Source organism: Camelus ferus, chromosome 3, assembly GCF_009834535.1.
Source record: "Camelus ferus isolate YT-003-E chromosome 3, BCGSAC_Cfer_1.0, whole genome shotgun sequence".
Lineage (NCBI taxonomy): Eukaryota > Metazoa > Chordata > Mammalia > Artiodactyla > Camelidae > Camelus > Camelus ferus.
This window is the reverse complement of record NC_045698.1, coordinates 46,567,244-46,594,679: the sequence shown is the minus strand read 5'-3', so window position 1 is coordinate 46,594,679 and position 27,436 is coordinate 46,567,244.

Sequence of the window (27,436 nt, the reverse complement as noted above, 5' to 3'; positions counted from 1 at the left end):
ACATTCATGTACAGGTTTTTGTGTGAATATATTTTTTAATTCTCTTAGGCAAATTAGTTAAGTTAAACTTTTTATCATTTCAAGAGACTAACTTATGCATATCATGTTACTTTTCTTATTTCCACTTTACACCTAAATCCAAAGACATGTTAGGATGGAAAGTTAGTGACCATATTTTATTTGCTTCCCTAATTCATTCATTCAACAACCATTAAGTAGTCAACAAAACACCCAAATCCCTGTCTTAGCAAAAATTACACTCTAGGTACTGCTGTATTCATGCATATGGAATAATAGGAATTTTTAACTTAAGCTTAAACTGGTAATAGTTTCAGATCATTTTAAACTGCAAAATGGCAGTTTCATTTGGTTCAGCTTTATACTAAGCTAAATTTCTGCTGGAGTGTTGTATATCATTTTTGTTCCATTCAGATTAATTTTCCAAACAATACTAACATTGAGAAATCTAGAAACTGTGTTCTTTTAACAACTACCTAATAGCATGCATATTAGATAGTAATTGAAAATGTTGAAAAAGAAGATCCAACCTTAAAACCTACACCCATCAGTAGCAAAACAATATTTTTTGGATAAAAGATGATGCCATGCTGAGTGTAATCATGTTACATAATCATAACCTGTATCAAAATTTTAATTAGTCAAATATTCCTTCTTGGCAACTTTCAATAGTATTATCCACTATTATCCACTAATGAACATTATTTGATGAAAATCCTCACCAGTCAGAAACAAAGTAAATATTATTCTCAGAGGACCCATGGTTAGAAATTTGTTGACTTTACCTGCAGTCAAATGAGTAAGATTAAAAAAGCAATTCTTTTATTCCTTTTTATATGTAAAGGAGAAAGTTAAGAGCTCAGACTATGGTTTCAGAAATTTGGATTCAAAATCTCAGTGTTGCCACTTATTAGCTGGATGGGAAATTAAACTCGTAAGCTTCATTTTTCTCCACTGTAAATTTAGGATGCTATTACACAGCACTCTCTTCATAAGAGTGTTGGGACTCATGTGGACCATTCACCAAGTCAGACCACATGCTAGGCATAAAAACAAATCTAATACATTTAATAAGTCATTGCTGTATCCTGTCTGCCTGAGACACTCCCTGTAATGTCACACAGTTATTCTATAAATATTTGTTGAATGAAAGAATGAATATACTCCTGATTCCTGAATCTGACCCGCCTGTGGCATCGTGTCCATTGCTCACATAGCCTGCTGCACTGTGAAAACAGCACATTCCTTAATAGCATATCAAGGCTTACATCTCTAGTACTAGCACTTAGAAGAGAAAAGACGAGGGATTAGAATGTTTCTACTCAGTCTCACCTGCTTAGTGGATGAATTCAATGACCAGTATCTGTGCAAGAGCAACTCAATTTGGAGTTGCTGAGGGCCTGGCCCAAAGGGTGTCCGGGTTCCCCTCCCAGGCATGAGGTGGGAGGCTCCCAGCCCACAGAGGACAGTTTCCTAGGACAGATTTATGGAGGAATTTATGGGGAAGTCACCAAGAAGGCAATTTCTGAGAGGATGATGACATTTGATGAGTAAAGCTCTATCTCCTCAATTCCTGTGTATTAGGCAAGAGCCTCCCGGAAGAATCTAAGATTAAACAGAGTCAGCATCTGAACTGGAACTTTAACAGTAGAATAATAATAGTAATCACCATCATTTACTCAGGGTATCCATGTGCCAGGCACTATACTGTGTGCTTTATGGACTTTTTCCTTTATAGCAGTTTTGTGATGTACTGTTATTTTCCCTGTTTGTGAAAACCTAAAGCTCAGAAAGTTTTGAAAATTACTCAAGATATCTACTAAGCTGTAGAGTCAGGATTCAAACACAGATTATTTAATTCCAGCACTAATTTTTTTTAACAGTTTTACTATACTTTAGGGCTGCTTTTGTCTTTAAAAAAAAAAAACAACACTCCACACTTTTAAAAACTACCAATAGGAAGATTTCAGAATGCAGCTATAGAAAAAAAACCCACAAAAAACTGAGTACAACAGAGTGTTAAGGTTGAAAATGAACCAATCAGAGCTACTCCCAACAGGATGAATCATTCAAACATAAATTTGAATAAAGAAGCTCCTCCCCGGTACAGTATGATTCTATAGATATAATTTCAAAAACAGGCAAAACTGAAGTACATCATTTGGAGATTCATAAATACAGAGAAAAGCAAAAGAATTGTTATCATAAAAGTCAAGAGAATGGTTCTGCAGGAGAAAGGAGAGGGTAAGGACGGGAAGACAGGGTGCCGGCAATATCTGTTTCTTTGCCTGTGTGCAGTTACACAGCTCTGAGCCTTACAACAATTTATTTAACTATATACATATACTTGGTGCACTTTTTGGTAGGAATTTTATATTCTATAATTTAAAAAATGTATTTAAAAGAATAGAGTTAGAGACATTGTTAAAAGGTGGTTGGATACCCACGTGCAGGTGTTCTGTTTTGTGAGTAACATTCCTCAAATACCAGCAGAAGATCACTTTGTAGGATCGGAGGAAATTGAGATTATCATCTGAAGAGGGGGAGGGAAGGTTTCGATCTGGACAGAATATTTCTATAATTATATGGATGATGCAGAGAGAGATTTGGAACTGATTTTTTGTTTTTTTAATTGCATCAGTCATCCATTGCAGTGGAAAATTGGCCTTACAGGCTTTTCAGAAACCAGTCGTCCTGAAAATTTTAAGGTCAAAAAAGGAAAGAGGAAAAAGTAAACGTTAACCATATACTGCGAATACTGTGTTCTTGTATCTAATTTTAATTTCTCGGGGCTCTTTACCTCTTGTGTCCACAAATGTTAAAAAGTACTAATAGTAAGCTTGTAGCTTAGCATAAGGACTCCTAACCCTAGAAATACCACTTGGATTGGTTTGGTATGAAACTGATATACTCTAAGCAGACTACCTACTTCCTGTGACATTCTGTGGGTTATAAGACACGGTTTCTTATCCACTACAGGGGCGTCCACATGCCAGCTTTTCTGATGTTATTTGGAATTTCTTCAGGAGAAATTTTAGGATCCTGTAAAGAGGAACTCACTACAGCTCCTGAAAGGTTGATACTTCACACATAGGGTGTGGTCTACATGATGCATTTGTCAATTGTATACCTAAAGAAATATTTACTCAGTCAAAAAATATTTATTTAATATCTTCTATGTACTGGATCCTGTTCTACGCCCTAGAAATACAGCAGACTCAAGACAGAGAGGGTCCCCACGGAGGTTCATGCTCTACGTGGGAGAAAACATGCAACGGTGATGACTCAACTGAAAATGAACAAGATAATGTCAGATAGTAATGAGTGATTTGAGGAAACAAAACAGGCTAAGGGGCTGGGAGAGACAGCGGGGAGGAGCTGCCTCGGGTAGAGTGATCACGGGTCGCTGATCTGAAGGGCTGACATTTGAGCTGAGACTTTAATGATGAGAAGGAACCAGCCATGCAAAGATCTTGGCCAAGAACATCCTAGGGCAAAATCTAGGACCACTTTGGTGATTCAAAGTACAGGAGGCCAGAAGAAGGGGAAAGGGTGGGAGGTGCAATCTGAGGAAGGCAGAGGTCAGATCTTGGCTGCCATGCCATCTGAGTGTGCGTTTTCTCTAACCGTAATGGGAAGACTGGGGGAGATTTTAGGCATTTCATAGTGATGAATTTATGTTTTGAATTTTGTGGGATTTTAAGTGTCAACCTCAGCAGTTTCCTGTTTTTTAAAAATTTTTTGTAACACTTGAGTATTTCTTTTTAAAGTTTGTATCTTCTAAATAGAAAGGATTAAACCTGAGAGAGCCAGGGTGATCTGAAACCCAACTGATAGGATCTCTGAGAAATGTAAACCACTCCTCTTCATCTTCCTACATGAATCTTAATTAGAATGGTTGGCCTCCGTGCCTGAGAGGTACCAGATGCAGAGGGATGAGAAAACGAGAGGGTAAGAGAAGGGCTACCATAATCACATAATTATTTATTTTTCAGACTTTTTCCATATTTTCTAAAATTTCTCATTGAACAAGCAGGAATTACTTTTGACAATTAGGAAAAAGATACTTCATTTTTTCCTAACTTACTATGTTGGAAAATTTAAACCTATAGAAAAGTTGAGAAAATAGCACAATGAATTATATTCTTCACTTAAATTCGCCAGTTGTTAACACTGTCCATGTTTGCTTGCTCTCTCTCTCATACACATATGAAATGTATATATAGTATACATTTTTTGCTCAACCATTTATACTCGAACATTTATACTTTTATTTGCTTCAAAAGTAATTTACAGATAAGATGACACTTCACCCTGATGTAGTTCAGCATGTATCTCCTAAGACCCAAGACATTCTCCTGTACAACCACTGTCAGTTTGTGCTGCTTTAACAGAATACCATAGAGTAGGTGGTTTGTCAACAATAGAAATGTAGTTCTCACAGATCTGAAGGATAGAAATCTGAGATCAGGGTGCCAGCGTGGTCAGGTTCTGGTGAGAATCCTCTTCAGACTTGCAGATGGCAGTTTTCTCCTCATATGAAGAGGGCAAGTAAGCTCTCTGGGGTCTGTCTTACAAGGTCTTACAAGGGTGCTATTCCTGCTCATAAGGGCTCCACCCTCATGACCTTATCACCTCCTCAAAGGCTCCACCTCCTAATACTATCACACTGGGGGTTAGAATTTTAACGTATGAATTGGGGTGAGGGGTGACACAAACATTCAGTCCATAACATACTCTCCCAAAATGAACATTAATACATAATCTTATCTAATACATAGGACATATTTTTTTCTAATACTATCAAATATTAGTATCAACACTATCTAGTACTATGAAGGGAAAAAAAAAAGAATTTTTAAGTGTGAGAAAAAGAAGGTAGAAAACATCCCAATTCATTAAAATATTGACCTTACATGAAAAAAAAATTTTTTTGGTGATGCAGTTTCTGTTTTGCCTTTAAGGAGTCAACCCATCCCCTTATCTGCATAATATATGTGTTGCTTGTTTATTTACTAAGGAGGGTAGGTCATGTTAGGCATAATATTGTACAGCACTCTTCCCTCACGTAGTCTAGGAGATGAGGTGTACACTTAAACAAATAAGAAATTATAAAAAGACAGATAACGCTGGATGAGTGGTAGAGATAAGAATACTTTCTTTTCTCAGCGGAACTGCTCACCTGGCTGCCCATATGCTCCTCCCACCCCTGTCTCTGTGACTTGCCCTTTGCTCATACTAACTCCTCTACCTGGAATGTTCCTGGTCCACCTTTGTGTCTGCAGGTGCAAAATATTGCCAGTACTTCAAGACAGAGCTACCACCTCCTCTTTAAAAAACAAGAACAACAAAACCTACTTTAACTTCTCTTCTTAATTAATGGCTTCTCCCAATTCTGCACATATTCCAAATACAATGTGTCTCAATCTATTGCCAATCCAGTGTTAAATCACTGTCTAAGTTGGATTATGTAAGTGTGGGGGTCCTTCTCTTAGACTGTACACTCTATGAGGGTGAGCTCTCCCTGTGATTTACCTGGACTCCCTGGGGCCCCTCCTTCTGGTACTTTGTACTTCTGTTACTTTAACTGAGTCAATGAACAACAATCAATGCTTCAATGAACTATCCCTAAGTATACTGGAGTTAAATTGTGCTGGTAATAATCTTAATGAGAAACTCCTCTTGCCCTCTGTGCTGATTTTTCTCAAACATGTTCCTTACAGTAGTAGGTTAATAAGGAAGTTTCCTTTACTCCCTTCCTCTAGACAGAGGGAAAAAAATAACAGGAAACCAACCCACAGCAAACAATGAAGATGAATATCAAATATTTGTTCCTTTCTGTACAAGAAGAGCTGTACACGACATTAGGTCATCATAGCAGCACTTGAAAGAATCCATGTTGCTTTGAGCTTTAAGAATTTCCAGTATAGCAACTTAGCTATTTTGAACTCAATGAAGTAAAGTTAACATGTAGCCTTTTAATATAAATACATAGATATTATTCCAAATACCGCAATCATCATCTGGAAGCTGTACTTGTTATCAAACCTGTGATCCAGAAACCTGGTCTGATGCTATAGGCAGGTAACTTCCTTCCTTCCTGTGCTCCTTTACACTCTCTACATGGTTGAAAGAAAGAAAGAAAGAAAGAAAGAAAGAAAGGGAACATGCTATTTGTTAAGTAACTTCTTTGTGTCACTAAAACATCACATGTTAAAGATTACCTACATTTTATAGATAAGAAAACTGAGTTTCAAAGATGATAAAAACTTGCTTCAAATTACACAGCTAGAAAAGGATAAAGCTGGGATTTTAAAACATATGTCTCTCTGACCCCAGAGGAGGCAGAGCCAAGAGAACTAAGGAAAACCAGGGATTGGAGCCCACCCTGGACTCCCAGTTACCTGAGATAATACATTGCTTTATTATTTAAGCTACTTTAAAACTTAGGGTTTTTTTTTTCTGCATTGTGCTAAAATCATCCTAATATAAAAAGTATAGTCATTTAGTAAATGTCCACTGAATAATATTTCTTCAGTAGCAGGAATAAGGCTAGTCACTTTATATACAACCCTCCAAGTGGGTATGATCATCACCACCATTTTATAGGTAAGGAAATTAAGCCTCAGCTGGTTAAGTGATTTGCTTAAAGCCACAGAACTTTGGAATCAAACTAGAATCTTTTGACACAATGGCTCCCTTACCTCCCATAAAATGAAAGGATGAAGGTCCTCATTTTTGCTTAAGGGAGAACTCACTCACAGAACACTCACAGTTATACAATCATTACTTGATAAGATTAATTTAATCTGCCTCTTTTATTAAACAGACATTGCCATAAACCTTCACTGACAAAAACCAAAACATCCGTGTCCAAAATGGCGAAACCAATCATGGCGATTCAGCTGAGAGAGATTAGGTCATGCCGAGGTAACCGAAACCTCAGAAATGTTTGGTGTCTTTAGAACAACAAAGGTTTGTTTTTGCTCATGCTTCATTTCTAAAGAGAGTTGGCCAGGGGCTCTCCTTCACAACTTTCTTACCCTGGGACCCAGGGTGTCAGAGAAACCACCATTTCTCATATTACCAGACATAGTAAAGGAAAAGAAAGTTCTGGAGGGTCTCACACTGGCAATTAAATGCTCTGACTCAGAAGTGATGCAAGTCACTTCCATTAATAACATACTGCCAGAACTAGACATATGGCTTCACCCAGCCACAGTTTTCCATGTGCCTAGAAGGGGAAGAAAACTGGGTATCTTTTCTGTGACCACATGTTAGTTATACAGATAGTAGAGTATGCCTGTATTAATGTATGTTCTTAAAATATATAATAATGTAAAATTTATACCTTACAAATTTCACAGAGCACTTCAGAACACTTTACAAGGGGGAAGGTATAGCTAAATGGTAGACTGCATGCCTGGCATGCATGAATGAGGTCCTGGATTCAATCCCCAGTACCTCCATTAAAAAAATAAATAAACAAATAAACCTAATTACCCCCCCAAAAACAAACAAAAACACTTTACAAAGGTACTTCTACAAACATGACCATATTTTACCTTCACCAGAACCCTGTGAAGCAGGCATAGTAGACATATGTTAATAGCACCCTATTTTATAGGAGACTGAGGCTCATGGAGGTTACCTAGCTTGCCCAAGGGTACAAGTAACAGAGCTGGGATTCAAACCTAGCTTGACTCTACATTTTAGAATACTTCCACTACACTACACTACTTTTAAGAACCATCTTAATGACTGAGTGTTAGCACATTAAAGTATTGTCAAACACACAGGCAAATATTAGTCTCAGAAACAAAACAATATGTGAGATTTCCCTTGGCAGATTCCACAACTCAATGAATTAGTAGTCCAAACAGCGATGACATATACCTGTAATTAGTCTGAAAGATAAAGGTAGCCTACTAGTCACCTGCCACCATCACAGCCTTCTAGGGACAAAACCTTAGCAAGCCTTCTGAGAAGTAGTAAAAGCATGACCAAAAGCCACTCTCCTCTTTCCTTCCCCTTTGACATCATTCCCGGCAGCAAGAGAGAAGAAAAGAAGGCTACCCAAGGCAAGTGGACTGGAAGCCAGGAGACCCAGTTATGAACTCAGCTCTATCAGAAATCAGCTGTGTAACGTGAGGCAAGTCATTTAATTTGTTGCTACCACTGACAATAAAATGATGTCTGTGGAAATGCTTTGGAAGTATAAAGTGCCATCATGAGTTATTCATTCAATATTTAAAGCTAAGCTGCTTCTGTGTGCTTGGTCTTAGGGAGAATACAAGATAGTTAAGGCATGTTCTGTGCTATGGGCATCTGTCGCTCTTGCGTGTCTAGCTGCTGTTAAGAGCACACAGCTCTTCCTTTGAATACTTGTCCCTTCCCTGACTTCATGAGGTCTGACGGGGGGAGGGGGGTGGTTATCAGTCACAATGCCCCCACGGCAGTGGGTACGAGATCCAGGCTGGATGATTAGATGTAATGACCAGTCCAGCAATGGACACATGACTCAAATCAAGTCCTGCCAGAGGCCTCTCAGACATGTGACAGAGGGCTGCTGGGAGGGAGTCTCCTCCCGTGTTCCCTAGATATAACCATGCTGCATGCTGGAGCTGAGCCATCTTTCTAGTTACCCGGAGGAAGTGCAAATATGAGAACATGAGACTTCGATGCTGTGAGAAGTGGAGGAGAGATGGGCTGAGAGGAAGTCCTGAGGCCAAGGCAATCCCCGGACTTTTCAGTTCTCTAAGTCACTAGATTTCCTCTTATGCATAAATTGGTTTGGGTTCAGTTTCTTTCACTTGCAACCACAGGAGTTCTGACTAACACAGTCTCAGTCCTCAAATAATTCAGACCATATCATCACGTACTTAATAAAGAACAGAGACCATCTAAAAAAATCTCAGCTGATTCTGTAACATGCCAGCTGAGTTTAAGCGCCTTGGAATGCCTTCAGCACTCTGGAATCTCACAGCTGGAAGGCAGGTTTCCAGTGACCTGTCCTACTTCTCTCAACAGTGGTAAGGGTGGTAGCAACCTTTGTGTTATACCCAGGTCTGTTATTGCCACTTGAACTTGTTATTATATGTATGTGTATATATATATAATTTAATTAAATATTATACAAACTGATGAAATACAATGGATGCCCTCCCAAAAGAGAGATGTTCCTATGAAAAGCAAGTTAATTATTAAAAGACTCAATAAAGATGTTGCTTAAAATCATTTGTCGTCAAGTTAGACATGGTAGAGACAACTGTAAAAGATTGGAAGGAAAAAAGTACAAAACCCAGAAGGCTTCTATACTCAGATTGCTTCCCAGTTACCTTTATTTTCTCACTCCACTTTAAAGAAACTGAAACTAGAAATCATAGTTTATGAAAATGATGAGATAATATTTGAAAATGATGAGAAACTTGAAAATGGGAAAATGATGAAACTCCATATGCAAAGAAAATGTCTTAATTTTACATCAAACTACTGGCAAATGAATGCACGTTATATAGTTCAAATTGAAAGGAATTGTTTAGAAATAGAGTCACAGACAGATAACAAACTTATGGTTATCAAAGGGGGAAAGAGGGAGGGGTAATTTAGGAGTTTGGGATTGACAGATACACACTGCTATATATAAAACAGATAAACAACAAGGACCTACTGTATAGCACAGGGAACTATATTCAATATCTTGTAATAACCTATAATGGAAAAGAATCTGAAAAAGAATATATGTATAACTGAATCACTTTGCCGAACACCTGAAACTAACATCGTAGAGCAACCATCCTTCAACTTCAAATTTTTTAAATTGAAAATAAAAATAAAAGGAACTGTTTAAGGAAACTATATGACACTTTTTGATCCTCTTCTTTAATCTACTTTTTGCAGTTGACACTCGTTACTAGTCCCAATGATGTCAGGTAAGAGAGCAACAGTCTGTTGACTCTGAAACTGTCCTACCTGAATAAGAGGTGGTACAAACTTACTTAGGGGTTGGAGTGTTCATTTCAATCATTATAAATCCATGTAAACTTCTGAAATTTTAAAAATTTTTTTTCAGACAACAAAATTTCAAGATTACTAATATACTAGGTGACAGAGTCCACTTAATACGAAACATTATTATCTTTATGTTTCATATGTAAGTCATAATTTTGATGTTGTGGACATCTTTGTATTGCTGTGGTTGAGCAGAATGCCTGGCAACTAAGAGGTGAGTGCATTAGCATAAATCTAGCTAGGGTCTAAAAGAGGCATTCTAGAAATGAGTAAGAGCATGTAGAAAAGCCTGCCTCCCCAAAGCGACAGCCTCTCACACCTCCCCACCCTTATGTCACTGAGATGAGGTGCAAAGTAGATCATGGAGAGTCCTGTATATGCTGGAATTTCATGGTGTAGGCATGGAGGGGGAGCTTTTGAATGAAGTTACACAAGGGAAACTGTGTTAGGACAAAAGACCCCTAGTGACTGCGGAGAGAAGGAATGGAAGGACACTGAGGTTTGAGACTGATGATGGCTAATGTGTATGGTCTTTCCAAAACTTGGCACTTTCCTGACCTCCAAACCCCTCAAGGGGTCTGAGTTCTGAGTAACCTAGAATGTAACTTGCCGCACTCTCTTCTACCTGCATCTGAGCCATCTTTGGAACTCACCTCCAATTCAGTCAATCTCATCTTCTCAGAGCTTCTAAACACACCCTGTTTCGTAAACCCAGTTTAGGGCTCAATGCCAACCTAACTTATTTATCCAAACACTTTCTGGCCAAGCCAGCCTATTTTGATCTCTCCTCAACTCCCTCTCTCCAGAATTCCTGACGCTCTTGGGGTCTGTCAGTGCTGAGATGAGCTCTGTAAAAGGGCTTAAGAAAGAATAAAGGCTGTATAAGTGTAAAAGTATAGTATCACTTGAATTGCTACCTAAACATAAACATATCCCCTCATCCTCAGGTTGGCAGAAAATTCCTAAAGGGCCAAAAATGCTTTTCAGACTTCCCTGAAATGTTTACTACCACAGCGCACTTTGTAATTCTCAGCCACGCCTTCACATTCGTTTAAGCTTAGCTCAAGAGAGCTCGGCTTTTACTGAGAGAACCTAGGCCACTTTTATCTTTCTCCAAGGGTCTCTGAAGTCAACTCTCTCCCTTCTCCCCACATCACACACCCTTCTCAGGGTTAGCTTTTGTTCTCCAAGGGCACCTCCTTAGGGGCTGCTCACTAATCCAAAAAATTGAAAATCTTTTCCTAGGTTTCTACATACATACAAAAAAAAAAAAAAAAAAAAGCAGGAATTCTTTTCTTCTTTTTATGGGCTAAATTTTTATATAACCCAAAGGACCATTAATAATTATCTATAGAAGTTATTAGGGGTAACTCATCTTTGCTATTCATAAACCAGAGTATTGACCCTTAACTCAAGTGTACACAGGAATTAATTCAGCATTGTATTGAGAAGTTGAGCTGCCAGCAACTTTGCAAAGATCGCACTATGCAAATACCCAGATAGCTGGAATTCCTCGGTTTCCCAGCTAGAAAGCTTTGTCAAGGGTGTGTTATCAATGTTGACTCAGGTTGGTCTTTAGGTATTAGGCTGGCTTAGCCTTTCCTTTAAATGTCAATTATTGTTAGTTTAGGTGCACTAGTATCAATTTAGTGTTTGGCTTTGCTAATCATATGGTTTTTGTGATTCTTGTTTGCATCAGCAGGATTTGTGGACTGTAATTTTCGAGGAACTAGGCTTTAAGATATGTATGGGTTGATATTCTAATAGGAGTCTTTTATAGTCCTATCATGAAATCGGATATTTTTATAATTCCCTAGAAATTTCCTTGCACTGGCACTTCATTGCTTATGTGCTCATGAATCTGTGCTATTTATGTAGCTTATAACATGGAATCCAGGTTAAATGTAATGAAACAACTGGGTTATTTTAAAATTTATAAAGCGTTGTTTCATAATATAAAATCCTATGGGTAAGCTCATATTCTTCCAGGTGTTGGTTTTTTGTTTTTTTTTTTTGATGGCTTGAAATATTTATTAAAGTTGAAATTTATTTTCTCTTCTATCCCATGAGCACTCACCCAGCTGCCTGTAAACTGGGACGCTGCGTGACTGCTGCTGTCATAAATGCCCTTGAAATCTTCAGGGTACCAGCATGTCTGTCTTTGCTTAAAAATTCTTGTTCAACGCCTTGTAGCCAACCCATCTCTTCACACCTTTATAGAAAAGGTCTCCAAAATCTGCACCCCAACAAGCCATCCAAAGATTAAAAACGTATACCCAGTAGCAAAAAAAAGTTGGTTCGGACCCATCAAAGACTCAAGTCCACCCCTACAACTTCCAGTTAATTCTGCTTAGTGCCTGTTTGCCACGGATACAGTGTTAATTAAGCTTGCACTTTAGGATGTGGGAAGAAACAGTTTCCTGTAAACGTAGGTGCAATCTCCATGTTCTCTAAATCACCATTTTGTGTGCCTCAGAATAACGGTGGTAATAACTCTCATCACTATATTCTTCTGTTATCAAGTAAATACCAAGTGGTTTTATATTATATATCCAGCAATGTATCTATCTCAATTTGTTTATGAGGTAAAACATATTAATGATATCCCTAGTCTATATTGTGGTATCACATTGTGATATATTGACAAAACATTTGTTTTTTGTTTTTTGTTTTTTAATATATTGCTTTTTTAAACAAAAGTGCCAAGACCATTCAATGAGGAAAGGAGTCTTTTTAAAAAATGGTGCAGGGAAAACTAGATATCCATATGCAAGAAAATGAAGGTGGAATCTTTTCTTATACCACATAAAAAAAAATGGACTCAAGTGGATCAAAGACCCAAAATAAGAGCTAGAACAATAAAACACTTAGAAGAAACACAGAGGAAAGTTTTCACCACATTGGATTTGGCAATGATTTCTTGGATATGACATCAAAGGTGCAGGCAACAAAAGGAAAAATAGATAAGTTGGATTTCATCAAAATTAAAAACTTTTGTGCATTAAAGGACATTGTCAGTAGAGTGAAAAGGCAACCATGGAATGGGAGAAAATATTTGCAAATCATATATCTGATAAGAATTGATACCCAGAATATATAGAGAGAACTCCTAAAATTCAACAACAAAAAAACAAGCAACCCAATTTAAAAATGGTCAAAGGATCTGAATGGACATTTCTCCAAAGATGAGATATAAATGACAATTTAGCACCTGAAAAGATGGTCAATATCACTAATTGCTAGGTAAATGCAAATCAAATCTATTATGAGACACCTCCTTACACTTATTAGTATGGCTACAATCAAAAAATAGAAAATAAGCATTGGTGATGATGTGGAGAAATCGAACTACTGTGCAATGTTGGTGGGAATGTAAAACAATGCAGCCACTGTGGAAAATTTAAACATAGAATTACCATATGATCCGGCCTAGGGGAAGAAAAAGTTCATCTACACTCTTAGACTCTGTTTTGGGGGCCTGTGAACTGCAATGACAAATGACATTAACAGGAGAAAAGCATACAACTTTTATTTGGCGTTAATATTTTTATGTGGCATGTGGGGCTTCATGGAAAAGAAGTAAAAACCCCAAAGAAGTGATTAGATCTGGGGCTTATATACCATTTTAACAAAGGGCAAAAAATTGTAGAGAAATGACCAGGCAGAAAAAAGGTGGGGGGATTGGGCTTTCAGGGGTTGCAAATTGTGGGAAAATGACTAAGAAATATATGGGGGGAAATAACGGAAGACAAGAGTTATTTTAGTAAGGTTTGTTTGTGCAGACTCATCTTGGTGTCAATTCCCCATCTCCAGTACTGAAAATGTTCTCTCCTTTCTGGTACCAGGAGGATGTCTTTCTCCTAGAAGTGAGAATACTCCAAAGAATGTGTTCATTTTAAATTTTCATGGATACTGCTAAATTGCCCTCCACAGACGATGCACCAATTTACACTCCTACTGGTAATATATGTAAGTGATAGTTTCCTAAACTCTGCTCATCAGTGGGTTATCAAATCTTTGGCACTTTGATAGATGATAAAAGAAATGATATTTTGAAATGACTTTAGTTTGCACTAGTGAGATGAGCATCTTTTCAGATGTTTAAGAGCCATTTGTATTCCTTTCAGTGAACAGTCTTAATCCTGTGACATTTTGCTATTGGATTATTCATCCTTTTATTGATTTACAGGGACTCTTCGTATATTAATGAAATTGGCCCTTTGCACTATGAATAACAGATTTTTTTTTTGCTAGTTTGTCACTTGTCTTTTGCTTTTCTGTTTGGTTGCTTTGTAGGGGGGGACATAGGGCATTGCCATGAAGACATATGTTGAAGTACTGTACACTAAAATAAATTTCAGATGGATCAAGTAATTACTTACAAATAACAAAACCACAAGCATCTAGAAGAAATTATGGAAGAATGTTTTTCATCTCAGAGTAGGGAAGGACTTTCTAAGGATGACTTAAAAACCCCAAAAAGACTGATAAGTTTGACTACACAAAAATTAAAATACCTTCATGCGACTTAGGAAGTACTAACCCTCAGTGTCTCAGAATGTGACTTCATATGGAAATAGGGTCCTTGCAGATATAATTAGTTAAAATGAGGTCATACTGGAGTAGGGTTGGCTCTTAATCCAACATGGTTGGTGACCTTATAAGAGGTGACAAAGATGTGGGGAAACCGCCATGCGACAAGGGAGGCAGAGATTGCAGCTGTAAGCTAAGTGCCACCAAGAATGGCCACAAACCACCAGAAGCTAGGAGAGGGGAAGGAAAAGATTCTCCCCTCAGGTTTCAGAGGGAACATGGCCCTGCTTACAGGTGAATTTCAGACTTCTAGCCTCCAGAACCCTGAGACATAAATTTCAGTTGTTTGAAGCCACTCAGAGCAGTGGTACATTGTTACCACAGGAGTCCCAAGAAAGGAATACACCCAGCTTCCCCTCTTCCCTATTCTCCTAAAAACTAGTCCGACCCGCCTAAAGATTTTGGACAAAGGTATAAACCATGAGATTGTTACCCACTAAAAAGGAAAAGACTCCAGTCCTTGTCTTACCTGAAAGACAAGATTACAAACAGGAGATGGAGTGCATTGTGCAGCAAAAGATTTTAAAGGATTTATTTCGGAAAAGAAAAGTACACCTCCAAGAACGGGAGGCGGGCTCATCCAAGGGAGGAAAAGCAGTGGTCTCTGTGTACTCCTTCTCTTATACTCTCGCGTAGAGGTGGGCTTTTGATTGATGGACGACTCTTGCCCCTGGAGGGCTTAGACATATTTGTTTCCTTTGCACATGTCCTTACCTGTGGTATACACAGAAAAACCCATGGCGGGGGTTGCTAAACCACAATGTTAATTATATTACAATGAGTACTGGGTCCTTTCGGTCTCTACTGAGCTGTTGTAGCTGTCGGGTTCTAACCAGTTTCTTGGGGCATTCATTTAGAAGTAAAATCATTTTGGTTGGAGGCGGGTATAATGTCATCTTCCGGACCACTCTCGCTCTCCTCCACCTATCTGCCCGGTGCCCCCACTTTTCTAACTCCCTAACAAGATAAATTTGTAGAGGTTACAGAGACTTAGAAAGTTGCCCTCCCTGACTACCCAGAGTTATGTAGCCATCCAGCTACTCTTCGACATAATTCCTATCTGGTGTTTTCTTATTTACTATTTGTCCCTGTCATTAGACTATAAGCTGCATGACAGCAGGGACCTATTCTTTTCTACTCACCACTATATCCTGAGGACATGATGGTGGACAACCACTTTTTTGATGATGAATGATTAAAATTCTTAGAGAATTTCAGCTGATCGCCAAATCTGTGACCTAGAGTGTGTTACATAATTGTCCCACCCAGATGAATTGTTTCCATCTATAAAAGGGGAGAAGTGTATGTGCTGAGAGTTAGGAGGGAAAAGTGACAAGTGCTACGGGCGCTGACTTGGTGGTTTGTTTTTGTTTTTTTTTTTTTTTTGGTTTCGCTTAACTGGGGAGGAATCAAGCAGACTGCAAGCTCCACTGGGTTTTCCATTAGAGTTTGGTTTACTGTTATATCCCCAGAAGCTAGCAGAGCCTGCCACATAGTAGATGGCCAGTAAATTTGTTGAGTAAATGAATGGAAGGCAAGAGTTTTGAGAGATGTTTCGGATGTAAAACCTGGTAACGAACTGGATGTTGGGGAAAGTAAAGGATGTGTACAGGTTTCTGAGAGGAAAACAAATGTTTTATTCACGTGAGTGGGGCTCTCTTGACCTGGTCTTCATACTTTAAAACCTTTTCACTAAGAGGATAATTCTAAAGTCTAGAATCAAGCTTCTAGAAGAAGAACAATAAATCCGACCCCAGTCCAGTTTTTTCACTTAAGGGAGCAATTAGCTTCTCTGAGACCAATGCAAGTTCCTCTTTCAGGATTCCTTTGCGATTAAGACTGAGTCATTTCCTGGTAAGGGGCATCTCAGAGTGGGCAAGGAAGAGAGAAGGCGAAGTCAGTTACTACAAGCCAGCGGAAAATAAAGCAAAGATTTCATGATGGAGTGTGGTGTCTGGGTTGGCAGGTCATGTCCTTAGAGGTTGAGAGACCCGAATCAGAGCCACAGATTCTTCTCCTTCCCCTCTCTGGGATTAAAAATCATAATGGATTAAAAGTAATAATGAACTTATCTAGGACTTCCAACTGATCTGGTCCTGCCCCCAAAGTTACCAAGAGTAGTGACGCCACATCCTACCCTCACCCTTGGGGACTGGTCTTAGCCGTCCACGGCTTTTAAACTTGTGAGGAAAAGGAAGTAACACCCCTCCGGGTCTTTTGAACTGGTGGACCATCCCCTCCGATTTGCACCCCTTGCCAGCCCCTCAGAAAAGAAAAGGCAGGCTTTCAAAGCTGGCAAAAATAACAGTTTGGTTTTTTAAATGGATACAAAAACAAACATTTACAACCCCTTTTCCACTTCTCAGCCTCCTCCAGGTGAAGATTTAATAAGAAAAGATTTACCTTCTGTTCGTTCCCATTTTTCAACAAAAGAAATCCACACCACTTTTTTTCTCAATTGAATTATATACTTAAATTAAATGTATATTTTATATACACACAAATACATGATTTTTAAATATATGATATGATTTAGGTCTTCCTTTAAAGCTTTTTTTATATATTAATAAAACCCAGAAATTTAAAAGTTATTTATTTATTCATATTATTTAAAGGGCCTATTAATTGGTTTGGTAGTATTTTTAAATAGTTTTCCCCTGTCTTGTTTGGAATATATGTTGAATAATTATAATGAAATGACTAGATAAAAATAATGTTCTATAAATTAGATACAACCAATTTTTGTGATGCTATTTGAAAAGGTTAACTTTTGTTAGCATGGTGCTTCAATTATTTGTAATATTCATGTAATTAACTCAAAAAAACTTCAATCCTTTGTCTTCGGTCTAAAGGCTTAAACCAAACTACAAACAAGGCAAAGGTTACAGCATGAAAGTAAATATTTAGATTGACTCCTAAAATAACTCTCGTCAGCTGCCTGTTAAAATAACTTTATTCCCATAAAATGTTTCTAAAACCACTTCTAGGAGTGAAAAGCTATATAATTTGGTGGTTTGTTTTAATTTTAAAATCTTGGCCCCAAATATTTACTTCTGAACAACTACTTTCACAGTCTCTTATTCAATATATATATCTAAATGGCCATTCTATCAATATCTCTGAAATTGTTTCCCTATAATGCACTCTTAATTTCATTCCTGTGTCTCATAATATGATCAGCAAGTATGTACTCCATTTTCTTCAGAATCTTTTGACCTAAAAGATACCGAATGATTCACTGGAGCACTTCTTCCTCCACTACAAGCCAGAAACACCTCAGAAAACTGTCCCCTCCATTTCCCACCCAGGCTGGAGTAGAAGGTGGCAGTAGGCTTGGGTACCATGGGACACAGAAAACACAGGTCTGAAAGGAGTTTTGGCTTTTGTTACTTGATGTTCTTTTTTTTTTTGTGTGTGTGACCTTCCATCCTGAACTAATCTGGTCAGCCCAGACTAGCCAGCACTTCAGTAGTAATGTTTGACCAATTTTTGTGTTGCTAAGTACCATCCACCACTATTAAGCCCCCGTCAGATATTATTTTATGTATTTTTGCTTCTGAAGATAATCTAGTTGAGAATATTTTCTAAAGTCTATAGTTATAAGTCTTCTGATGAACAGATGATTTAGTACAGTTCAAAATTAAAATCTATAGTATGTAAAGAACCCTTACAACTCAACATCAAAAAACCCACCCAATTGGATATGAGGGTGATCTTGCTGCGACATCTGTCACCCCACTGATCGCCAGGGTTGATTCGGCTGATCTGGCTGGCTAGGTGGGTGTCCCCTTCCTCCCTCACCGCTCCATGTGCGTCCTTCCCGAAGCTGCACGCTCGGTCAAAGAGGACGACCATCCCTGATAGAGGAGGATCATTCTTCTCGGTCAAGGGTATATGGGTAGTTGCGCTCCCCTGCTAGAACCTCCAAACAAGTTCTCAAGGTCCAAAAAACCCACCCAATTAAAAAATGAGCAAAGGACTTGAAGAGATATTTCTCCACAGAAGATACACACATGAGCAACATGACCAATAAGCACATGAAAAGATGTTGAATATCCTAATCATTAGAGAAACAAATCAAAATCATAATGGGATAATATTTCACATCCATTAGGATGATTATTCTAAGAGAGAAAAAACAACCAGAGATAGTGAGAAAGTGGAGAAATTGGAACCCTCATGTATTGCTGGTGGGAATGTAAAATAGTGTAGCCTCTGGGAAAAATAGTGAGGTGGTTCCTCAAGAAGTTAAATATAGAATCACCATATGATCCAACAATTTCACTCCTAGCTATACAACCCAAATGACTGAAAGTGGGGCTTCAAACAAACATCAGTATTCAAAGAGGCATTGTTCACCACAACCAAAAGGTAGAAACAATTCATGTCCATCAAGAGACGAATGGATAAGCAAAATGTAATATATATACACAGTGGAATATTATTCAGCTGTAAAAAGGCATGAGGTTCTGATACTACAATACGGGTAAATCTTCAAGTATTATGCTAAGAGAACTATAAGCCAGACTCACAAGGACAAATATTGTATGATCCCATTTATATTAGGTATCTAAAACAGGCAAATTCATATATATAATACAGAAAGTAGAATAGAGGCTACCAGGACCTGGGGGAGAGGCAGGAATGAGGAGTTACAGTTTAATGGGTACAGAGTTTCTGCTTTGGATGATGAAAAAATTCTGTAAATGGATAGTTGTGGCAGTTACACAACATATGGCTGTACTTAGTGACACTGAACTGTACATTTAAAAATGGTTAATATGGAGGGAGGGTATAGCTCAGTGGTAGAGTCTGCTTAGCATACACGAGATCCTGGGTTCAATTCCCAGTACCTCCATAAATAAATAAGTAAACTTAATTACCTCCGCCTCTAAAATTTTTTTAAAATAGTAAATTTTAGGTCTGTTTTGCCACAACCAAAAGAAAAAAAAAAAGAACCAGATGAGACCTATTAGTCATCTCTCAGATGCCTTAATACATTTCAGATGTGACAGATCCAGTCTCAGACTGATTCTTCACACCAGGGCAGAGCCACAGTTTGTCGTTCAACATCACGTCTTTTAGTCTTACTTGAGAAGGTGAAATGACGTGACTGACTTGATTGGTAGGAGAAAATCTGAAACCCCATTTGCAATCTGGTTTTCTGAAGAAATATAAAATTTCTATGATTGGGGAGCTGATAAGGGAAGGACAGGAAGACAACAGGTACCTAGTTTGTAATAGCCAATTCTTGTTAAAACTAAAGGTCATTTTTAAGTTAATTTTTTTCTATTACAAAATAAATGCATATTCAATGTAGGAAAATTGGAAATTATAGAGAAATATAATGAAGAAAAAGAAAATAATACACAGTGTCATCAACTCAAAACAACTGTTATTTTGGTGATTTCCTTAAAATTGTTTTTTCTCTGGTGTGCACATAGATATGTGTGTGTATGTACTTAAAATGCATACATATGTAAACAAGGTATAATCGTATAGGTCATGCTGTATCTATAAGTATGCTTCCCCTTTTCACTCAATATTATTTCAGGAGCATTTACCAATTAACTTGTCTTAAAAAAAACTTGATTTTTACTCACTTTATAATATTCCACCATTTAGATATGCCATTTTCTATTGTCAGACCCTTCAGGTTGTTTCCAGTTGTAAAAATAAAGGAAGACCACCCAAATGAAAACAAACAGGCTATTTATTCAGAGCTTTCTGTAGCAAGAAAGTCAGCCACCATCACATGCATTTGGCAGAGACTCAAAGGCAGGCAGGCAGGCACGAAGGCAGAGGAGTTGAAAGGCTTTACTGAAAGAAGCTGAAAGAAAAGAAAAGCTTCAGGTGTGCCCTGATTGGAGGTTGCTGGTCAGGGGAAGCTGGGGGCAGGTTAAGGAGAAACAGGCATCATGCGATTGGTTAGGGGAGCACATTAGGTGTTTTCTAATTGATGCTAAATTTGAAGGAGGGGGAAGGGCAAAAAGTAGGGAAGCTGGCAATTACTGACCAAGTCCTTGCTCTTTGGGGCTGACACAGAGGTTGTGGTTTATATTCCTGGACTCCTTGCTGCCAGGGTGTGGGCCAGAATTCTTTTTTATATATGGTCTGACCATTGTTGGTATTAGTCTCTCACAATCAATGTGCATTTGTATGTGTACAATTATAAACAACACCAAGATGAACATATATGTCCATAAAGTTGCACATAGCTATGAATTTGTCTTTGGGCTGAACACGTAGAAGTGTGACTGCCAAGTCAGAAGGCATAGCTTTTTCAAAGGATTGTATGAGTTTTTGACATTTTGGCAATGAACATTTGGATGGTTTAACAATTTCTACCCTCAATAGCTGTGAATGAGGATGTTTGTTTTGCTTGCACCTTCAGGCTAGGTGATTTCAATGCTAAAATAGCCCATTTGTTATTCAAGTAATAATAATTAACCAACCAAAACAATTAATATGGATTTGTTGAATATCAGCAGTGTGTTCCACTCTGATGGGGAGAGGGTGGTGAAAGAGAAGATGTTAAAGACTTGAGTTCTGCCCTCCTGCAGCTTATAGTCTAGACAGGGAATGAAAAATGAATACCAGGAATAGATCTTAGGCTGCCAGTGATTGTAGAAAATAAGAGAGTTGGAAGAAGGAAAAAAAAAAGCAAAGAAACAAATCAAAAAATAATTTAAAAAAGAAAAAGAGAGTTGGATGACACCTCCTTAAACTCTCTGACTCTGACATTCTATATATGTATGAAACCAGGACAATAATGAATTCTGGCCTCTGCAGCTTTGACTATAAATGGTGCAGGAGAGGAAAGGACGATGAGAAGGGGGAGGCGTGAAATAAGCTGGGCATTTGATGGGAGGCATCCAGGCCATGCGAGCTTCAATGCAGATCCTGTTAAGACTAATGCCTTGCACACAGAATTGAACATGGCTTGTGTGGGAAACTTGAGGGTCTGCCTGTGGGCCTCAGTTTCCTCAACTGTAAAATAGGATAATAGCAATTGTATCATGGAGCTGGTATTGGTTGGGATTCAGTGAGTTAACACGGGTGCTGGATGTCTTCCTCCACACCTGCTTTCCATCCTTCTCCACCCTGACCCAAGGGGCTGACCTGGGCAGCCTACATCATCAGACTCCTTGTCTCTACCTTCTGGTTGAGTCTAGTCAATGGGAGGTACAAGCAGGACACGGGAGGAGGAGAATAGGTTGGAGGTTCTGTTTCCTGGGTCCCTTCCCTGGGTGTCTGTAATAATACATAATAAACACAAATACGTAACAAATATAAATCCTCGACCTCACTCCGAACTGCTCAGATAATCCCACGGAGGGAACTAGGAATCTAAATTAATAACAGCATCCTAGGTGATTCACTTCAAGGGCCCAAGCAGAGGCACAAAAATGATGGAGTCATGGTCCCGTCTCTCCGGTGGTTTAGAACTCAAGGCAGGGGACTTTGGAGAAAAGAAAATAATCCTATTCTGACTTACATCGCTATTGTATTGTTTTGCCTGTTTGGAGCTTAACATAAATGGAACTGTGTAGTACATACTCTTGGCTCGCTTTTGTTCAATATTGTGTCATGTTTTGCAGGTAGCAGTGAGTCATTCCTTTTTATTGCTCTGTAGCATTCTGTTGTATACAATACCACAAAACAGGGAAGGGCTGGTGACTTTCCCACATTACTAACAAACAACATTTTTCTCATCTATTGTATCCTTCCACCTCCTAGCCTATCACAAGTAATGAGAATTCACTGGCATAAATACAGCAAAGAATAAAGATATATTTTGAGTAACTGCTAATAGTTTGTGAATGTTTGCTATGATATTGCGTGTTAGGATACTGTTCTAAGTGCTTTACATGTTTTAGCTCACTTATTTGCCGCAAACGGAGGTGATCCATGTATTATTATTCCCATTATACAAGAAGGAACCTGAGGCACAGAGAGGTGAAGTAACTCGCCTAAGGTTACACAGCTAGTAAGTAGCATTGCCAGGATTTGGACCCAGGCAGTCTGGTTTCAGAGCCAGCACTCTTAACACTCTACTATACAGCTTCTAACATAGTTCATGGGCCACCAATGACTTCTATGAAAGAAAAAACCATGGTTAAATCTCATGAGTAGCACTATAAGCAAAGCATCTGCTTTGTACGTGGGAGAAGCTCAATTCGTGTTCAACTAACAAAATGGTGATGGGAAGACCAGGTAGGTGGCTATTCCAGCCTAGATGTGAGTTGCTGTGGATCTGAATGTCACAAAGATGAAGAAGAATTTCTATAGTCCCATTGCTGAGTACCAATTTCTAGTCATGAGATTAGGGGAAAATCAAGGAGCAACCTGCAGAAAAACAGTGAAACTAAGAAAGTGACTCATGGAAGTTACTCACTGACACATGGCATGCTGACATCAGACACTTACAATAACATTCCTGCAGCATGTAATTGATCCATATTCTCTGATTTCAAATGCTTCATCACAAGGGTTTCTAAGAAAATCCTGGATATCACCACTAATTATATGAACAGCAACAGGCCGTTTCCACCATCCTGTTGCATCTGGGTGGCTGAACCTCCTGGCAGGCACCTTCCAAATACTTGGATGGTAGTTTGGCATAGCTTTTTCCCACAGTTTAACTTGACTTTGCCCTTCGGCAAAAACAATCTCCAGAGTACCCTTGAATATTAACAACATTGGCCTGGCTTCCTGATCACAAGCAAGTTTAAATAGGGAAGGGCTGCTGTTTTTCACACATTACTAACAAACCATATTTTCCTCACCTGTCACATCTGTCAGCTGCCTGCCCTATGGACAAAGAGAATTAATAGGCAAAATTCAACAATGTTAGAATAAAAGCATTTAAAAAGGTATAAATAATATTCAGGCTTATTCATATTAGACTATCTGTTTTTGGACTGCTCATAGAGGAAAAGAGAAAGAAAATGGTTATAATCTACCATCTCTGATGTGTGTTTCAAAGTCACAAACACACAATCTTGGGTTTCAAGTGTGACTCATTCAACCAACAGTTGTTAAGACGTGTTGTGTTGCCCCAGCCATAACTTTGTAGACATTCTCCAAAGACCACTAGAACACTAGGCAGTTCTCAATTTATGAAAGGTACTGTGTTCCAAAATTTACATTGATTGTTTTAAACTGGGAACATACTTCTCTTCAAACATACATATTATTGCTAAAAATTGAGGTATTACATGTGTGCAGTAAAAGGTACTAATTTTAAGTGTTTAGCTTGCTAAATTTTTATGTATGTATATCCCCAGGTAACCAACCACATCAAGGTATAGCACCCGAAGTCTCCCTCATGCCCCATCTCAGCCAATAACTGTCTCTTGGAGGTCATCTCTACTCTGAATTCTACTACCAGGGATTAGATTTTTATAATACAATTGCTTTTTCATTGCTATAGAAAAGACATATGTTTAGGGTATAAGAATGAACTCAAGGGCAGAGTGAAATAAATATTTAAATAGCATATACGGCCATGAAACTGTCATCTGGAGCAGTATTTGGGACGTTTTCATACCCTAGAAGATTCCCTCATACTCCTTCCCAGTTAATAACTGGCTCTCCAGAAGTAACCCCTATTCTTAGATTACCACCGCTTAACCTTGCCTGTTTTGGGGCTTTGTATAAATAGAATTGTGCAGTATGCACTCTGGTCTGGCTTTTGTTCAACACTGTGTCTTGTTTTGCATATAACAGCAGTTCATTATTTTTTAAAAATTGCTCTGTAGTATCTACGACTGTACACAATTTCTCATTTCTACTACTCTTCTGTTGATGGACATCTAGATTATTGCCATTCGGGGCTATGAGGAATAAAGCTGCTATGAACATTCTTGTCGACGTCTTTTGGTAAATCCTTGTACTCATTTCAATAAGAGGTACAGATGTAGAAGAGCATGTAATACGAGGATTTGACCTAATCTGGGAAGGCCAGGAAATTACTTGCACTGCAGTGCTTTCTGGGTGATAATGTTTTCTTAATCCCAAACCTGGAGGCCAGGAACACATCTCCTACGTCTAGGACATTTGTGGGGACACTTCCCGCCTTTTCTCCGCTCTGGAAGCGTTAAGGTTAAGGACGTTCTGGCGTTGGCTGTCACGTGTATACTTGGCCTATTCATAAATAAATAAAATAAATCCCTGACTCCACTCACAATTTGCAGAATTACTATTCTGTAGGCGGTGCTTGTTTTCTCCTTGGCGGTCAGCATCCAAGTCCCGTCATCCCTTTGGGGAATTCCCCAAGTGACGTAGCTCAGAAGGAGGCTCGGCCCGCCTACGGAAGCTCAAAAGGTCCTTCCTGCCTCTCCCAGTCTCGTTTGCAATCAGAGCATGGCAAGGGATCTAGCCTTTACCGATCCGTCTCTCACTGTGAATCATCTGAATCTGAGTCATGAGGGCTTCCAGCCTCCAAGGACGGCAAGGTGGGTGGTGCATTTGGCACACTGAGGGCAGCAGGAGCAGGAGAGCTGTTATCACTAGATCGGATTTTGAGGTGTGATTTTGGGCAATTCTGTAAGTTAGACAATAGGTGGTAATAAATCCCTCTTCTTCAACCAAATACCTTTGGCTTCTAAGAGCACTAACTGCTAAATCCTCCTACCAAAATTCCCCCATAAATAATGATGACAAATATTTACTATTTTAATTGGTAGCACAAAATGGTGTTTTGTGTGAAAAGAGCAACCTGGTATGCTACTTACAAGTCAAACTGTCTTGATAAACGCCTATTATGGGTCTAACATCTTGCAATAACTTTTGTTCCTCCAAAGCAATTCAATGGTATGGTTATCCATTAAACAAATTACAAGGCAAACAGAATTGAGTCTTTAAATAGATACCTGGAGGCGGGGTGCCTGATAAGCTCCTTATATCTGGGGGCATTTGTTCCCTCATTACAGAATAAAGGAAGGTGCCAAATCTGTATCCTATTAATGGGAAAATACTTCCCCTATTCCCCAACTGCCTCCTCTTTCCTCCTTTCACATTGGCACATGACCTGTGTTAATTGAATGTGTCAAGGCCACTGTGGAGCCTGCCAGCTGGACCAGAACATACAGACCTTTGAAGAAGCCCTGGTTATATAATAAATATACTCAATAATAGCTTGTTATTAATAATGAACTATACTTCTACTAATGGAAAAGTTCTTGTTGATAACATCAGAATAAAAAATGTAAAAATAAATGTTAGGATTTTCAGAGATTTATGGTTTACAAAATTACTTCAGGTACTTTTATCTCATCTGATCCCACTGCTCAGAGGAGTTAAGTGACTTGCCTAAGACCACACAGCTTGAAGCTAGACCTAATTCCCTTTCCTTGCTTTTTCCACCATACAATATGAACATCAATAGCTATAAAACAATGATTAATAACTGCATTGCATTAAAATGAAATAAATAAATAAATAAGTCTAAATTCAGAAAAATTACATGATCTAGTTTTGGTTTTTTCTTTTTTTTTTTTGGTGGAGGTACGGGGAATTGAACCCAGGACCTTATGCATGCTAAGCATGTGCTCTACCACTGAGCTATATTCACCCCCTACATGATCTAGTTTTAGTAACTAAAACATAAAACATCACATACTATATAATAAACTGACTTCGTAAATACCAAAACTCTTTATTTGCTTATGCATACACCTGCCTATGATGAGAATAGAAGGATATGCTCCAAAGTGTTAACACAATTCTGATCTGACCTCTGGGGATCAGAATTATGGGCAATTTTATTGGTGTGAGCTTGGGAGGAAGAGTATAGCTTATTTTCATTTTCTAAATTTTCTACAATAAAGGCATTATCAATACACTTTCTGAAAAAGCCAGTTTTTCATGGTTACTATTAAATAGTCGTTTTGATATTCTACTTTTAAAACAGGCAACTCATGATCTAACTCAGTGAAAAGTCCAATTTGAGCATCCAGCCACCACTAATGAGCAACTTCCTGGTATTGTACAAACATCTTTCCACTTAATTTTCACAACAATTTCATATGGTAGTAATGTTATCCCCACATCACTGATAAGGAGGCTGATGCTTAGAGGGGTTCATGGGTCAAGATTACACAGGAAGTAATGGAGTCTTGGCTGTGGCAAGATCAAAGTCCACCTTCCTCTCTGGCTGGGCTCCTCCTAACTTCCTTCCTTCTAAGCCCAGCTTCTCTAACACAGGAGAGCTGCTCTATCACGTGCAGCCTCTCAGATACCTGTCTTTAAAACACACTTATGAGGCGGAGGGTATAGCTCAGTGGTAGTGTGTGCTTAGCATGCACAAGGTCCTGGCTTCAATCCCCAGTACCTCTGTTAAAAAATAAATAAAAATAAATAAATCTAATTACCACCCCCCTCAAAAAAAAAAAAAAAAAGACACAGCTTAAAAACCATGCTTCAGGGGTAGGGTATAGCTCAAGTGGTAGAGCGCATGCTTAGCATGCACAAGGTCCTGGCTTCAATTCCCAGTACCTCCTCTAAACATAAATAAATAAACCTAATTCCCCCCCTCACAAAAAAAAAAACCACGCTTCATCTTTAAATGCACATGAATAAAAATATGCAATGAAGAAATATTAAAAAATAAATAAAAATAAAGACATACTTACAGTATTCAAGTAGACCATTTTAAAATGATTACATGTATCATAAAAAGACTGGAAGGATATGCTCTGGACAGTATGTATCACCAGAGGGATGGGACTTCCATTTTCCAAGTTTTTATACCTATTAATTTATTTCTTTTAAAAATTTTTCTATAATTAAAAAAAAAGTCAGAAATGAT